This window comes from Gallus gallus, chromosome 2 (genome assembly GCF_016699485.2).
Source record: "Gallus gallus isolate bGalGal1 chromosome 2, bGalGal1.mat.broiler.GRCg7b, whole genome shotgun sequence".
Classification (NCBI taxonomy): Eukaryota; Metazoa; Chordata; class Aves; order Galliformes; family Phasianidae; genus Gallus; species Gallus gallus.
In genome coordinates, this window is record NC_052533.1 from 138,670,437 (window position 1) to 138,688,706 (window position 18,270).

At 39.6% G+C, this 18,270-nt stretch overlaps 1 long non-coding RNA gene across 1 annotated transcript in view; it reads right to left on the minus strand.

Moving 5' to 3' along the window:
- Positions 1–18,270, minus strand: part of LOC100857789 — an 80,384-nt gene that overhangs the window by 24,591 nt on the left and 37,523 nt on the right. The window contains exons 10-13 of the long non-coding RNA XR_006938361.1: positions 16,611–16,808; positions 12,881–13,121; positions 9,466–9,532; positions 1,776–1,892 (exon numbers count right to left, since the gene is read on the minus strand). This is a non-coding gene — a long non-coding RNA (uncharacterized LOC100857789). The remainder of the gene's footprint in view (positions 1–1,775; positions 1,893–9,465; positions 9,533–12,880; positions 13,122–16,610; positions 16,809–18,270) is intronic.

Here is an 18,270-nt window from a genome sequence, read left to right on the forward strand (position 1 = left end):
TTTGATTGAGCTCTTGAAAGCTATTGCTGAAGATAGATATCCTGAAAGAAATGAGACAGTACAGCCACTGACACCCTCAGTCATAGAGCAGCTTTTTGCATGTGATTGGGGAATAGAGAGTCTTGCTTGGATTTCCAGCCACATGGATGTTAAAGAAGAAGAAAAAAAATGGAAGTAACCTTCCACCTATTTCATAGCATGCTCTGAAAAGCAAGCACCATCCCAATGGAGACTAGAGGTTTACCAGTAAAAGGTAATCAGGGCAAGTCCCAAGATCTTTAAAGATCCCGAGCACTTTTAAGAAAGAATCAAGTATGTGATTCAACGTCTCTGGCAGAACACCAGACACGTAAATGCCCTCTGCCCCCCGCTTACCCAGAGCCATCGGCAGGATAAAAGACTGAGCTATCTCGAAGTGCCGCAATACAAGATGTAACAGCTTCCTACCAACTTGGAAATGATGCATTTTGGTGAGTAATGCATGGCATATATATGTGTGTGTGTGCGCGCGCACCACTAGCCCTTAATTGGATGCATGTGGCTCCTGTTGCCTGGATGGGTCTTTGCTGTTAATGGAATTCCAGGCAAGCGTGAAGGACTTCCTGCACATATCAGATTCCTTGGCAGGAATAAGGGCCTAAATATCACATAAACTCTGTGCAGATATAGGCTTTGCCATTTGTAAAGAACCCCAAGCTGTCTGAAAAAGTAACATGTCATACTAGTTATTGGTCCAATTCTGGTTGGTCTTTCCACTAGTATATTTTTACTAGCATCACCAGAGTTAGTTAAATCACTATAAATAAAATGAGAATATGCTTGGTTTGGGATGTTTGTGTGTGTGTGTGTGTGGTTGCTGTTGTTGTGTTGTTTTGTTTTCTTTTTTAGTATTTTTCTCATTAGTTCATTTGTTGAAGGTGATCAAGGGCTTGAGTATCCATCACAGACCTTAATGACAATGTTCATCCTTCTAGACTATGCACAAGGTGCCTGCATTTCACATGCTATGAAATGCAGGCTTTGTTATTATCAAGGTAACATCTTCAGGTTTTGTGTCCCCAAGACCTCTTAAACAAAGTAAGCCTGTATCGTTCCCACATTAAAGCTAATATAACATAAGTCTCATAGAGGACAGTTGCATCAGATAGAGAAAACACAAGAGATAATTAAACAGTGGTCTATGCTAATATGATGCACAAACCCCTAAAATTATTGTCTTCAGAGGGGTAACTGTCACACCCTACACAAAGTTTGTGCATCCATACACAGAAAGCACAACAACATAGGAATAACATTGCTTAATGGCAGGTACCACCTGCTAAGTTCAAGAAAATCAGGTGGCTGTGCTCAGAGATCCAGAAAGGACTACAGCTGCACAAATAGTAGGCCAGGTGGAGCCTGCAAGATGTCTATGAAACACAGAAAGGTTATGCAACTCTGCTGCAAATGTTTTGGAAACAGCACTCATTCTTTTTTCTGTTCACTCAGCAGGGAGTAGAGGCCTAGTAACTCCATCTATCATTTTCACAAGGAGATAAGGGCAAGGAAGGTATAGTGCAGATAAAACATCTCTCCTTTCCTCCCCACCCCCACTTCCTCCAGTATAAACTCAAAAGCCACACAACACAGCTCACATGAGCACCTCTTATCTAGTTAACACAAGGTAGGAGAATATATAATTAGTTTATTGCTTCCTGCAGCTGTACCATCTGAAGCTCAGATCTATCTCATCAAATATCGTAAATGGCTGTAAAAGTGGACAGACGTGGTCCTACCTTGCAGATGGGGACCTCTAAAGAACATACATGAGGGTCTCTTCAGTCAGAGGCATTTTGCTGCCACCTTTCAGAGGTCACAAGATCCAGTATCCAGCAGGGATGTAAGCAGACTGGCTGCAACAACATTTTGGTGAGCTTTGCCCTTATCCCACAAAACAAGACATGAAACATATCCATACCACATTATTCAAAGAATGTTTTGCAGAAACATATTCCAGCCCTCTGTCTTGCTCCACCTAGCCCATGTATCTGTTTGCACTGCATAGAGTAAATAGAGAGACCCACGGAGTACACTATGTCATTAAATTTACCTAATTTTCAACCATCCAACTAAGTAATTGCTAAATTATCTATATTTAGGAGTATCCTAAATATCCTCTAGAGTAACACTCTAGAGGAAGATGTTGGTAATCAGTTTCCCATCTGACTCTGTACCCTGATGTAATTTTAGTAAAATAACATAACATCTTCCCTGGTCCGTTAGAGGGAAGGTGCTTTGCCTTGGAGAAAGTTACTTTTTACATCTCAAATCCTCAGTTTTTGAGAGTGTCAGCCCTAGAAAAGGCCATTAAGTCCATGATGTTGTTACATGCTATACAAGGGTAAACTATTATGAAAGCATATTCTGATTAAGTCTGTAATTCCTTATTGGAAAACCACTAAACCTTCCACAGCAATGATAAAAAGCATGTGGTGAACAGCATTTAAAAAAAAAAAAAAAAAAAAAAAAAAAAGAAGAAGAAGAAGAAGAAAAAAGAATTACATTCTCTTGAACAGCATTTTGTTTATACATGATTTGGTTGATTCCCTCCCCCATTCCCAGAGGCTCTTCTTTGACAGTGTTTGGGGATTGTGCAGTATATGAGCCACTGACAATATTTACTGAAAGAGTCTGGTAGCAATCAAGTAACCTATATGTCTGCTTCTCATTATTAAATATTACAAACTTTTATTGACATTATTAGAACCTATTTAATGGCTCATTGAACTTAGAAACCATACAATTTTCCTATTAGCCATTTCCATCTAAATATTTATGGTAGCAGCTCATATAAGAAATAACAGAAGATGCAAAGAATGAGGAAGAGGGAGGCATTTCCTCAGCTGCCTGAGAGCAAGATCTCTCTGTAACTCTACCGTAAACCAGTGGTGCAACTTAAAGGAAGTTAATAGACACAAAGCAAATCTGTTGATGATGAAAGGAGAATCTGGCCATATATTTAAGGGAGTCTGCATACATTTGTATTCAACTCTTTTCCATGATTAAAGAGAATATTTATAACTACTCATTTCATTTCTTTTGGGTGTGGTAAGGAGACATCCAGTCAAATCACTACCTGGTATAAGCAGATACTTCTATTTCTAAGTAGAATATAAGCCAAAATTCCAAGATGTTTTCCACCAGAAGATGCAGGGTCTCCGAGACTGACTGAGAGGTGGAGGTAAGAAATTCACTATGATTTCTTCTTTGGATGAAGTAGTGATGGAACACCAGAAGAATCCCCTAAAAGGAAGACTGATTCTGGAGAAAATGGAGTTGTGAAAGCTTGGGAAATAATTGATGCAACTTGTATCCACAGATACTCTAAAACTTCTGTATTTTTTAGATAGCCTGGAGTCAGAGCTATTAACAGAGCAGATACATAGAAGACAAGATCATTTTGTTTATGTGTTTATGTGAAAGTACAGTCCTGCTGCCAGAATCCTTGAATTCAGGTTACTGAAAGTGCAAGAGAAGCCAGTGCAGGGTAAAATCCTTAGAAGAACATGATGAAGACAGGATCTCAGGGTGGATGCTCACCATCTCACTTTTGCTCTATACATGTTCCTTACAAACAGACTGGAAATAGTTTTAGTTGAGTTGCATTATCATGGCCTTGAGCCCAAGTTAACAGGAGTTTCTGGGCCAGTCTAATACTATGATGTACAGTTTCTAGACAGAATCTGGCTTGGGTCCATTTGGCTTGCAGTACTGGGAAAAAGGACATGAAAACTTTGTGACCCATCCATAAAGAAATTCTGAAGTTCAAGCACATAGTCTTTAAAATTACTGCCTCATTGTGCAAACGCTTCTAGTTTTCAGCTTAAGGCTGTGTAGTCAATTAATGTTCTGCTTGAGGGCTCTGTAGTACTCTTGCACAATACCAAGAACAAAACTTAGCATCTAGTTTACTCCTAAATCCTAATCAGGAATGTCAAAAACTAGCTTTATTTTTTTTCCATTGGAAAAGGGCTGGATGATGTCCTGAAGGAACTGACTGATATAGCTTCCAAGCTGCTCTCCATCATATCTGAAAAGCCATGGTTGTCAGGTGAAGTTCCTGGTGGCTGGAAAAAAGGAAACATCGCTCCAATTTTTAAGAAAGAGATTAAGGAAGACCTGGGGAACTATATGCCAATGAGAGTCATACCTGTGTCTGGGAAGATCATGGAGCAGATCCTCCTGGAAACTGTTAAGGCACATTGCAAGATGAGGAGGGGATCTAAGACAGCCAGCATGACTTCACAAAGGGAAGATCATGCCTAACCAATTTGGTGACTTTCTACTATGGAGTGATGGCATCAGCGAACAAAGGAAGGGCAACTGATGCCAGCTACCTGGACTTGTGCAAGGCTTTTGACATGCTACTACATCCTTGTCTCTAAACTGGAGAGATATGGATTTAAAGTGTCGATTGTTTAGTAAATAAAGGATTGGTTGGATAGTTGCAGCCAGCGGGTTATTATCAATGGATCTATGTCCACATGGAGGCCGGTCACAAGTAGCATCTCCCAGGGGTCCATCTTGGGACCAGTGCTCTTCAACATCGTGTTCAGTAACACTGACGGTGAGATCAAGTGCACCCTCAGCAAGTTTGCTGATGACACCAAGCTGAACAGTGCAGTTGAGATGACAGAAGGAAGGGGTGCCATCCGGAGGGACCTGGACGGGTTTGAAAAATGGACCCATGTAAATCTAATGAGATTTGGCAAGACCAAGTGCAAGGTGCACCAGTACAGACTGGAGAAAAGCACACTGAGACCAGCCCTACAGCGAAGGACTTGGGAGTCCTGATGCACAAAAAGCTGGACATGAGCTAGCAGTGTGCACGTGCAGCCTGGAAGGCCAACAGTATCCTGGGCTGCATCAGAAGATGAGTGGCCAGTAGGGAGAGGGAGTTGATTGCCCCACTCTGCTCAGCCCTCATGAGGCCCCATCTGGAGTACTACGTCCAGGCCTGGGGCCCCCAACACAAGAAAGATTTGGCGCTGTTGAAGTGGGACCAGAGGAGAGCCACAGAGATGATCAGAGGGCTGGAGCAAATCTCAAAAGGCAGAATGACGGAGATGTGCTTGTTTAGCTTGGAGAAGAGAAGGCTCCAGGAAGACCTCACTGCAGCTTTCCAGGTTGAAGGGAGCTTACAAACATGAAGACCTACTTTTTAGATGAGCAGATAGTGATAGAACAAGGGAGCATGGCTTTAAATTTAAAGAAGGGAGACATAGGCTAGATGTTAAGGAGAAATTCTTTACTCAGAGGGCGGTGAGGCACTGGAAGAGCTGCCCAGAGATGCTGTGGATGCCCCATCCCTGGAGGCATTCAAGGCCAGGCTGGATGGGGCTCTGGGCAGCCTGAGCTGGTGAGTGGCAGCCCTGCCCATAGCAGGGGTTGGAGTTTGATGATCTTCAAGGTCCCTTCCACTCTTCCAATTCAAGCCATTCTATGATTCTATGATTCCTTCTATGATTCTATTCTATAACTGAAGAGGTAAAGTAGTAGAAGTGTGTCCAACCTGCCACTGTCAAAAAAGTGAATCCAGAAAAATCCTAACTGACAGGAGGTTCAGTGTTTTCTGGCTTTTCCTTTACTCCAAGGGTAAGAGACTTGAGCCAAATAGAGGGTAATTCTACCCAGACTGCTGTGAGAGCTGGGGTGCGACAGGTAATGTGCAATATACGTGGGTATGACTGGGAATCTAAATATAGAGGTGACAAATCACTGGGCCTGGGAATTCCCCACTGACATAGCCATTGTTCTTCTGAAGAAAGAGCATGGCTCCTGCTAAATTAGGTCAGTAGATATTAGCACCTTTATTTCTCTTTATGTTCCCTTTTCATAAGGAAATAAAATAATACAGGTCCTACAGATATTAAGATCACAAAGACAGTAATTCAAAAGACATATTATACAAGAACTGAAGTCATATAAGTGCCTCCTCATACCATTCATATATATATATATATTGTAAGGACACTCCCTTTTCCAGGAAGTTTGGTCTCCAAAATGGGTTCTTAGGAACCCCGTCTTGGCAATGCAGTAAGTAACAAACCTCCAGCTGTCAGCTCCTTTTTGATCAATTTTGCTGCTCCCAGAGAAAAAAAAATCACTGGAAAATGCTCCAGCTTTCATGGATGATGAGAGCTTCTTTAAGCCAAGATACCTGTCCTTTCAGGAAAAAATGGTGGGAAGTGATCTCTTATTTACTTCTGCTGATTCTTAATGAAGTAGAAGAGTGTAGAGGTGTTGGGTAGTGGAAAGCTGGACAAGAGACTCTGGGTTATGCATTAGTGCACTTGTCTGGAAGTGCCTCAGGTGGATAAAACATTGGGCATGAGTAACTCTGATCTTTTCAGACAGAAAACTCAGTCAAGAATGTGGACTAGCCCCAATCTAATGTATAGCGTGCTCCTTGACATACACTTTCCAATAATGTTGTCATCTAAAAAGAGCATCAATAATCAGTTATCTACAAAACACAAAATGCTTGGCTGTGTGCATGGTGCAGTTTGAGTTTGAAACTCATCCCACTCCCCTGCTTGACACCAGCTGCATTATATCACAGAATGGCACTGCAGTACGTGGTTGGTAACTAAGCTGGCCTGGCACTGACACAGCTGGACTCCCGGGGTCTGTACTGCATGTCTGTACTTATCTTCCCCAGCCTCACCCTCTGCCCTCCACTGCTGTGACCCATAGTTTTTCTAAGACCCCCAGGTCACTGCAGATTTGCGTCTGAACATCTCAGACTCAAGGCAGATCTGGTCTTGAGAACTCAGCTTGGTCCATCTTTTCAAAGAGAACACAGATAGCCTGCATTGACCTCAGTAGATGGCCTGTAACATCAGAAGACAAAGAACCTCTCCTTGCACCTAAAAATTTCAATTACACTATCACGTTCCCACCACACTGTCTCAGTATAGGGCTTGTATCCATGAAGCTCCCTTCTTTCAGTGCAAGTATTTTCTAATTGCTGTTCTTCTCAATCAGCCCATTAATAAAGAATATATTGTCAGCTCTCCTTTTTTTTAAAAAAAATCTATAGCAAAGCCAGAACAAAAGCACAATAATTCCATTTGTGTCTATGGCAAACAAAGAACCTGAATGACAAACTATAGAATAAATAAAAGCAGGGAATCATAAGCAGCATACTGAATAACTAGGAAAGAGGATTACTTTTCAGGCTATCCCTTTATCAGATAGTAAATTAGATATAAAGCCATTTAGTTGAAAGATGATAAGGCTTATGCAGCTAATAAGTCAATCTTGTAAGGAATATTGCTGACTTCATTGTCTATGTTAAGACAATCTCTACTTGCTAAACCTCTGACCCTCCCCTGGGTCTCATTCTGTAACCTATAAAGAGTGACTGGACTTCAGAGTACCTCTTCCTCTCCAGTACATTCTGAAAATGAAAGGAGGTAACATAACAAGACTTATAAAAGCAGAACTACTATGTCAGAAAAACAAATCTGGTCTGGATCCTGTTCCTGGAAATGGCCAAAGACAGGCAGAAGGAAATAGAAAAGAACAAGGTGAACGTATGGAGACACCTTTACAGAGTACTTCTGCAGCCTGGAAATTTTTAACTCAGAAATTTCCAGACTAAAAAATACCAAATTTTCAGTACCTGCTTCAAATAAAAATATAATTCTTATTATATTTTATTATATTTTTATATAATAAATTTTTAGATTTATTTTATGTATTAAATTTATTATTAAATAAATTAAATAAATTTATAAATAAATATAATAAAATTATATTTTTATTATATTTTATATAATATTTTTACATTTATTTTATATATTAAATTTATTATTAAATAAATATTTATTGATATTTGTATATTAAATTTTTATTATAATTTCAAAAAAATACCAAATCCGTACCTGCTTCAGTGCTTCTACCATTCAGGTCCTCATTACCTGGTACAGTGACCCTTCACTGGAGGCATTCAAGGCCAGGTTGGATGGGGTCCTGGGCAGACTGATCTGGTTGATGGCAACCCTGACCATGGCACAGGGGTTGGAAGTAGGGACCCTTCCAACCTAAGCCGTTCTATGAATCTGTGTTTCCGTGATTCTGTGATTCATTGATTCTGTAATTCTATGATCTCTCTGCTTAGAATTGTGTGTATATAGGATAGATAGCAGTTTGTCCCTCAGTAAACTGACCATCTAGATAGAAGAAAGACGAGTTGTTAGATAGAGTCACTGGGAATAAAATCATAGAATCATAGAATCATAGAATGTCTCGGGTTTGCAGGGTTTTCAAGGATCATCAGGCTCCAAACCCCTGCTGTAGACTGGGTTACCAACTGCTAGATCTAGTACTATATCAGACTGGTTAGAGTCCCATCCAACCTGAACATCTCCAGGGATGGGGCATCCACAGCCTCTCTTGGCAACATGTTTTAGCATCCCTGCAGTGAAAAACTTTCCCCTGACATCTAATCTAAATCTTCTCTCCTTCAGTTTAAAACCATTCCCCCTTGTCCTATCACTGTCTACCCAAGTAAAAAGTTTATTTCCCTCCTGTTTATAGTCTTCTTTTTAATAATGGGTGGCCACAGTGAGATCTTCTCGCATCCTTCTCTTCTCCAACTGAATAAGCCCAGCTCTCTCAGCCTTTCTTCATAGGAGAGGTGTTCCAGCCTACGAATCATCTTCATGGCCCTCCTCTGGACCCTTTCCAAAAGCTCAACATCTTTCCTCTGCTGCAGGCCCCAGACCTGGATGCAGTACTCTAGATGGGACCTCAGGAGGGCAAAGTAGAGAGGGAAAAACACTTCTCTCACCTTGCTGACCACCCATCTTCTGATGCAGCTCAGAATGCCATTGGCCTTCCAGGCTTCAAGTACACATTCCTCGCTTGTGCTAAGTTTTTCATCTACCATGACCCTTAAGTCCTTCTCAGCAGGGCTACTCTCACGGAGTTCTCCCAGTCTTTATACATATCTTGGATTACCTCGACCCAAGTGCAAAACATTGCACTTTGCTTTGTTGAATCCCACTAGGTTCACATGGGCCCACTGTTTGAGTTTATCAAAGTCCCTTTGGATGGCATCCCTTCCTTCTGCTCTATCAACAGCATCAATAGAAGAAGACTGCATCTCCTGAGTCACAGTCCCACAACAAGGTATTTTCCAGTGCCCTCACTGTCTCCATGTTTTTGCAGAAGCTGGCCAGCCAATACACGCTTCCCTTTATTTCCTCTTTTGGAGGCCCTGCCACTTGACACCTTCAAGACAAACCCATTAAAACTGTGTTTAACACTTACAGTGAGCAGTGCTTATTCCTTATACAAGCTCTCTGAAAATGTAAACAAAGGATTATTGGTGTTGATGGAATTTTCCCTTCTGCTAGCTGAATGCAGGAGCAGATGGAGCTCAACTTTTGTACAAAAGATTGATTTATCCACACTTACCTTTCATTGCTTTCTTGAAACAGAGAGAGAAGACAAAAACTCTTTTTTTTCGTGCAGCTTCCCGTATCTGTCACAAGAGAGATGCAAAGATAATTTGTGCTGCAGCAGAGAAACACAAGGTAGCAGACAACATGTGCCTGAAGCCCTACAAATATCTTATTCCATTATATACACCTGCAGAGGATTGTATATATATGTGTTCAGAAACAGAATGGTTTAAGCAGCCACATTTTTGCCCACATCACAACTTAGTATTGAAGCCACTGTCCTTCTGGCCTTTTTACCTCTGATGTGTTTGGAAACTGTCCATCTTGCTACTGTAGTGTACCTCAGCAAGTGTGATCAAACAACATTTTGATTTCAGATGTTACTCTGCTCAGAAATGAGACACTGACTTAAGAGTTCAGGGAATATATGTTACAACTGTAAGTCAGAAAGTAGATTCTCTGATGTCTTTTCCAGTTCTTTCTCCTGAAAAACGCAGCATATTTTTCCAGACACCTTATGATTGTGCAAATTAGAAATGCAATGGTCAGTGCAGCTATTGCTATTTTCATCTCCGGCTTTTTTATCTTCTTTTCTAGACCACAAGTTTTATAGATACCAATGTTTGAAAAAAGAAAATATTTGAAATGCAACGTGGTAGCATAACACAACATCATATAAAAGAATAAGGCAAAATTCTGGAAATAAGGGAGATGTAAGAATATGGCGGTCATAGTCATTGCATGATATTTCAGTGCATAGCAGAGAGCACTGTTTGTACCTCTGCTGGATTTAGTTTAATTGCTGTCATTAAGGAAAGTTTTCTTAAGAGTATTGGTTAAGACCTCAGCCTATGAAATTCCTATTCTCACCTGCAGGAGAACAGGAGGTAAATCTGTGTATTTGGGGAAACAGTTAAATAAGGGGCATGAACGCGAGTTCTGTGGGATACAACTGTTCGTGGTGTCAAAACTGTCAGAAGGATAAAGGAATTTAGAAGAAAAGTATATACAACTGCAAATAAGTTTCATCTTTTCAGTTGACAGGAGTTGGAATTTAAAAGTACAGGAACGCCAAATAGAAAAGGAGGTTCATCCATCCATTCCTACCTTTTCAGAAAATTGTTCATGTGAGAAAAAACATCACACACAGGAGACAGCTTCTCTCTCTGAACACACTGCTTATGATGAGACAAGCCAGAGTGCTACTTGCATCAGTGCACAAGCCTGCCCAGATCCCTCTATTGGGGGCCCTTGCTGGTAAAATAGGACTATGCAGCACATTCTGAGCTCTGGGATGTCATTATGTTATTACTACTACTTATTTGTATTGGAATAGTTTCCCAAAGATTGCCCTTTCCAGGTCAAGGACCTCATTGTGCTTGGCATGGTAGAGAGAGAAAATCTGTCCCCGAAGAGCTGACACTTTAAACAGAGCATTACCAACAGTAGTGATAACCCAAATTGAAATTCCAGAGATAATTCTTTTCTTCACAGAATCAAGTGACTCGACTATGAGTAGGACAGAAATGATAAGGGAGAAAAAAAGGCATGCTCAGAAATATGTTACATGGCATTCACTACGTAATTAAACGTTTGTGTGTCAGCTACCCTTAGATGTGGATCTTCCAGCAACCACTATAAAAGAGCTGTCCACTGTAAGAATAAATAAATTAGTAAGTTAGCACCTAAAGGCTGTAATCTGCCTAATGCAATCACTTAAATTAGTAGTGCTTTTCATTTCATTGTGTTGGTTTAGAGTCATTTTTGAAGCTAAATTGGCCATGAATGATGGGGGTATTGGAATTTGAGTTCGTACTAGATATAATTGGGCCAAAAGGCCATCATCTTGTAAGTTACTCTAAACAGCAATGCAAAAAAAAAAAAAAAAAAATAGGGAGAGAGAGAGCAGAGGAGGGAACTGGGATTTTTAAGCTGAAAAGATGCTGACTTAGGAAGAGCAACTGTGTCAGTTCTGGAGCTCAAGAGAGGTTAACGTCCATCATGACATTCATGCACACCACTAATGCTGGCTCCTCAGTACTCACTGGATAAAATCTATTCAAACATATTAACTTCCCAAATGTTTTTATTAAAGCTCAGACATGGACAAACTGAAAGGTTAACTCTGTCCTCTGGGCAAGGGGGAACAGGGAATAGCAGCATCTGGTCATGCTGCAGTTCCTGGGCACTGGGCAAAAGTGTATCTACTGAAAATTCACTGAGGTTTAAAGGGACATGCTTAAAGATGTAGTACAGTGTTTCATACTCAAATTATTTGATCCAGTTCTAATTTGCATTATTTGTAATTTCTCCTTTTCTCTAAACCATTCCTCACCTCAGTGATCCCTACTTTGTGGTAGCCATGCCATTAAGGTTACTGCAGTTAACAAAGGTGTTTTGAGTGCAAGAGAAACCAGCCGGACCACATCTGCCAAATCAAAAACCAGCTTTTCTTTTAGACTTGCAGTGTGTCTCCTGACATATGCTGAGAGCAACAGTTCAGATTTTAAATGAGGTGTAGATAAAGACTTCATTGATCATCTTCTGTCTAAGAGCTGTAACACTTTCTACGTCTCGGTATGCAGTTCTTTTTCATCAACAAACAAGGCAGTATTACGATACAATTTCCCAGAGCCAGTTCTCTCCTGCTGTGGGAATCCTCCACCTTTTGGAGCTCACTCCATGAGGGTAGGTCTCAGCTCCATGGCCTTCTCAGCAGCCACACTGGCAAGCAAGGACACATGCATTCCAGAAGACCCATCCAACATTTTATTTTCTTCCCTCCTTGCCCAATACATCCCATTTCCAGAGATATGAAAAGGCTCTTCATGATATATGGTACGGCAAACAGGTAGTCACTCACCAGGCACTTTCTGCACTCATTTGTTTCAGAAAACTAGCAGGTTTAGCATTAATAGTACCGTGTTTCAAAGCCAGGTACCTCATATGAGACATCTAAATAGATGGGCTGATTCTCAGGCTTTCTGAGTACCAATTGCCCATTGTAAGGTTATATTTTTGCAGTATATTATTCACAGAGCAGATATCCCAGATAAGATGTAGTTCCCAGTAAATACCAAAGACAAAGGAGAATAAATCACATATAAATCTCTTTGCAATCTTTTTAGCTATCAAGCCACAAACTCACGTTTAAATCTAGATTTCTATTTTCTCCTTCTTTAGGGTGAAGTCTGGATGCATTTCTTTTTTCCTTTTTTTCTTGCAATATTTTGTCATTCTGTAAGCTCTTGTTTCCCTGGATATACTGTGAATTTGAGAGTCCTGGCCCTTCTTTCCAGTTCTGGGTGAAGGCAGAGTTAAAATGAATATTAAGCTTGTCAAATTCTTTCAATTAATGTGTCTTCTAACAAAAGAACAGGTTACACAGATGTTCTGAAGAGAAGTTTAATTTAAACTATCAGGTTTACCTTGTTTATTCAAGAACCAGATGCAACTTCAGTGAAACTTTTATCATTCCCTAAGAATATCAGAAGATCTTCTTCAGCCTCTACAAGACCACAGTGTTTCCAGTAAGTGAAAACTTAATTTTGACTAAGAATATTCTGGGTACCATAAGAGGATCTTCAAGCAACGCACAACCCAGGAAAGGATGTGGAATTACCAAGAGAGGATAATGGCTCTGTCCTCTTCAGCAAACAGCGTTGAGATCTGCTGATGAAAAGCACTAGATAAGAGTGAGGTACTATCTATGCCAACAGTCAAATCAGACAGCATCATGTAGAATCTGTTTACTTTTATAGTGAAATATATTAGACTGTCAAAAGGACACTTCATCATCTATAATAAATATTCATCTACATGTATCATGTACTTGAGCTGCATGAATGATGAGATTAGAGTACAGAAATGAATGAGAAACTCATAAGATAAATGTCACCTTTCAGTGTTGTTGTTGCGGATAAATTGCAGACAGATATAAACAAAGTCAATTATCTCATGCAAGTGTTCCTTGACTCAACATAAGCTGTTCCTTGTGCCTAGACTAAAATCCTAAACCTCATCATTTACCTTTCATCAGACAACGGGAGAAGAAACAGTCTGAAGTTCCTCTGAGGGTAATTATGTACAGAAACACAAAATGTATCACATACATTTTCCCAGAAACAAAGGTTGCAAGCTATGGCGTGGAACAAATCCACACTTGAGTTTGCTAAATAGCTCCATTAACTACGATACAAATATTTTGATTAACACTAGCAGAGAATGTGGCATATAAATTGAATTTCTACATGTATTTATCACCCAACAGTGATTCTGAAGCATAGCAAAATATGATTTCTATGACTGAGGTCCAGTGAAAAAGGAAAATAAATTTCAAAGAATCTTTAATGATTTTTTGAGTATACAGATTTTAGATTTATTGCTTTTGGAGTGTATGAACATATGTTCTAATACTTTTTATTGTTACATTTCATTTCCTTGGGAAAGGAAATATTTTTTTTTCAGGAAGAGTATTTTAGTGGGCTTTAAATTGTACAAATGGTCTCTGAATATGCAACTACTGTTTTATACAAGCAACATGAAAAACAGTAAATGTGGGAACTGTAATTTGTAGTATTCCCAAAGAGGCAAAGTTACATAGCTGGGGACGCCCTGTTTCCGATGTTCAATCACTTGTAAATAATATGAAACAGTAAGAAATTTTCTTAAAGAAGCAACTTTAAAATCAGTAACCCATGAGCATCAATTTTGACTTGCTCCTGGCAAGCCACAGATCACAGAATTCTGGTGCTTTCTGCTCAGTTCCAGCACACTGAGTTTAAAAGTTGTGTGTAACTGATTATAACTTTGATTTTCCCTCTCTTCTAACCATAATTTTGTTGCCATTCAGACATTAAAATCTGAACAGCACCCAAAGGTTTGTTCATACTACTGAATGCAATCAAGCTGCAGCTGCTTAACAAGTTCCAGTCAGTGCCCTCCTGCCCAAGCAGAGATAACCACCTGGCCATCACACGGTCCACACAGCCCCAGTCACAAGGCTGTGCGTGTTAATTCATTTCAGGTAAGGCAGCTGAACAGCACACTGAGCTTTTTTAACCAAAATCAGCTCCAAATTTATCCATTACACCCAAATACTTACATCTCAGGCTATGTCCAACAGCATGACCCAAAATCCACCAAAGTCAACTGTAGAACTTTCATGAACAAAGATTTGGGCTTTAAATTCTCCTTGCTTTCCAAAGTATGCAATGAGCTAGTTCTGCCAACCCTTATTCACTCCAGCAGTAAATGTGTTGCATGTGTTGCCTTTAGGGCTGGAGCTTACCGCTCTGTGGATAAATGTTTGCAAAGGCTGATGCTAGGTTTCCTGATTCGAGTCTCTGCACTAAGAGCTGGCCAGCCCAGCCTGCACTTTCACTGAATTGTGGTCTAATGAAATATAGGAGAATAAACAGAGAAGCTGTTCTCTTGAAAGCCACTACATCTGAAATTTGGCAGGCTGCAGTACATTACACCACCAACCACAGGGTCATAATGTTTAAATACATCGTATATAGAAAATAGTTACCAAAAAGTAAGTATAGTCAGCATTTGTAATAAATAATAGCTAATAAATAGCGAAAAGATTACATTCTAGGATGTAGGCTCCAATGTCTTCCATTATTTAGTAATTTATTATATGAAATTCGTTGACCTTTCCAAGCTTTTCTTTTTCCCTTTCTTTTCTGGTGAAGCAAGAGCGTTAATTATGCTTTAGCTTTTTTTATTGAGCAACATTACCATACAAATAGGCCATCAATAACCAATTACAATCTCCGTCTCAGTAAGAGGAAAGCTACCAGATTGAGTGTGGCTACTCACACATATGCACAAGGCCTTTAAAAAAAAAAAAAAGGCAGAGCAACTCACAATTGAATAAAACAGGAATGCACAGGAGAAACAGACAGTGATAGATGGATAAATATCAGGCTAGCTCTCAAGCAGGGAATTCAAAAAGGTCCTTCTTATTCATCGGCCAAACATAAGTCTATCAGCATAACCCTAGTTTCCCCCAGACTGCCCTGCCAGTGACTCCAGAGATTAAAAATTCATTCAGATCTCATGCTGGCAACATTTATGAATTTTGCTCAAGTGGAAACTATCAATTGTGTCAAATGGCACTGACTTATGTCTTAAGCAACATTTGACTTATTGCCAGCAAAATACTAAATCTGCTTGCTTCTTTTTTTTTTTTTTTTGGTGGGGGAACTATATGGGAGAAAGGGTTATTTGTTGCATTTATCACTGTAATAGTAGGTTTGTGCTAAAGATGAATAATATAACAACTGCTGCATTTTTTTCCTGAAAATACAATACATTGCTACTGTGTTTTCAACTAAAACCTGATTTAAGCTTGAAACTGCATTCATTTGAATAAAGATGTTATTTTAAACCCTTTTATTAGAACTGGTTTCACCCCTTGTCAATGTCCTAAAATTGACTTTAAATTCAGATAGAAGATAAATTAATTTTAAAATGTTCATATATGATACTTGCGTGTTCACAAAATATTTAAATCTATTTAATCTAAACTCAGTTATTTCTAAACGTGATCAATCAGACAATGCTGTTAGAGAAATCACTCTTCCTCAGATGAGATGCAGTAAATAACTAGGAGATAGTTCACAAACCATTGAGAAAGATGTAAATATCTTACTTTAAAACTATCTTTGGTTGAAGGACGATCTCTTACACCACCACACTTTGACCCACTGAAAGCCTCATGTCTGAAGCTTGGGGGTTGCATGCTCTATAGCCAAATACTGAATAAACACTTCAAATTAATGTAGTCAATGCCTACTGAAGAAAAAGATATTTACAGTTTTCTTGCAAGTTATCTTGACTTCCTGCTCTATATTTTTTTCTGTCAAAATGATACATTTTAAAAAAATATATAGTGCTGATTGTCTAGTGAGTCCTCTTTTGTTTTAGGGCTTCAGCAGATTAGTTTTGCTAAATCCTGCCTCATCAGCTGTGATCCCCTTAGCTGCCTACTTTGCCTACCAGAAGTGAATACCATCCTCAGCATAAACACAGAACCACACAGGCTTCCAATCAGCAGGCACCACAGTTTGCCACCTACCATTTCAGTTTAAGCCAAATTTGAAGACAGATTGTGTTGTGAATTTCAGCAACCAACATGCCAATACTCACCCTGCTTTTCCAACTCCCCTATGAGGGTGTTATCTTCTCAGTCACCCAGGACAATTAAAAGGAGTTCATTAATGACAGCTCCCCTTCACATAACATAACAAACTCCTGTCTTCCTTGGGTTTCCTCCAGTGCAGGTAAGATATGAGCTGCTAAAATCTTAGCTGTTGACAGATGATTTCTGATGACATGGTGACATGTCTGTGGAGTGACAATTACATTAAAACTGCTATTCTCTTTACTTACTGTAAAATCTCAATTTTATGCTCCTGGTACTTTACAACTTTAATACCAAAACAATGCATAATGTGTCCTGGCCATATTTTTTCTTGGTGTTAGTAAATGCATGCAACATTATCAAGGACCATGAAGAAGAAATTTTCCATATACACTGACCATTTAAAAGATGGTGCTAGGGTGCAGTCTCACGAGCCGGGGTGAGCCAATATAGCAACACATTGTCAACATCTTGGTATTGACATTGTGTTTATCCCCATCTTCCCTCTCTTTCCCATGCCACTCACCAGGGCCCCTATTCTTATCTTGGGGTGGCCCTGAGGGCTTTTGATCCACTCCTTTTCACCAAGTCACTTCACTAACCCAGCACAAACTACACTGTAGGCTGGGAGGGAATGATCAGATAGTTGTTTCTGCAAGGTTAGTGAGATGAATAATGAGCTCACAAGAAGGAATTTCAAGGACCAAAGGCAATGTAAGAGAGGAATGGGGGCTGCATAACCAAGAGGATGGGAGTAACACCCACCCTTTACAAAAAGAGCAAGTCATCTGAAACCAAAAATTAACCCAGTTTCATATGATGTGGTAGGACATTTCAAGTGATTTCAGTATGCTTGAACAGTTTGCTACACCATTCCCAGAATCCTTACTCATGGGCATTGTTTAAGTGTCCAAGAAGTATTGTCCAGGGAGTGCTAAAGACAGCATGATGTGAAATTGCAAAAGAATATTTCGTACACAGATTTCCCCTCTGGTTATCTTTATGCTTTCAGAAAATTCTTAGGGAATACAGCTGCAAAAAGACAAAAGAGTCTCAAATGCTCTACAGTGAGAGGCAGAATTATTCTTTGATGTACTTATTTCATGGGATAATTCACAATACGCTAATAGATTTTTTCCTCATAATTAATATCACAAAACTAATTTCACAAGAAAGAAGGAAGCTTTTCAAGAGCATCTTTCCAACAACTTAGCTTTCATTTTTGGACAGTAAAAGTGAGTGTTGCAATCTGAAATGCAAAACATGTCTTTTAAATATTGCTGTTTAGCCTATTTAAATACATATGGGCTCCCCTGAAAGTAATGCCTCCTGTTTTAGTATGTTGGCCAATGGCATCAGAGATAGGTGTTGGAGGTATTGCAGAAGAGGTTGACTTGCATCTGGTCAGATCAATGAAAAATGGGCTGCATGAGCAACATTATCCTAGCAACTACGTCATCGTAGCAGCTGTGAAATAGTGGGCCACCTCCACTGGTGTAGATTTGTATGGCTGCTGCATGCAGAATCTTGTTCATCATTGACAAAAATGCATAGCTAGTGGTGATGACTATGTTGAAAAATAGTGTTTTGTAGATGAGAATTTGCTCTATCAAATAGTTTTATTGTGCTCTTTGTATAAGTTGTAGTTTCCATGGAAATAAATAG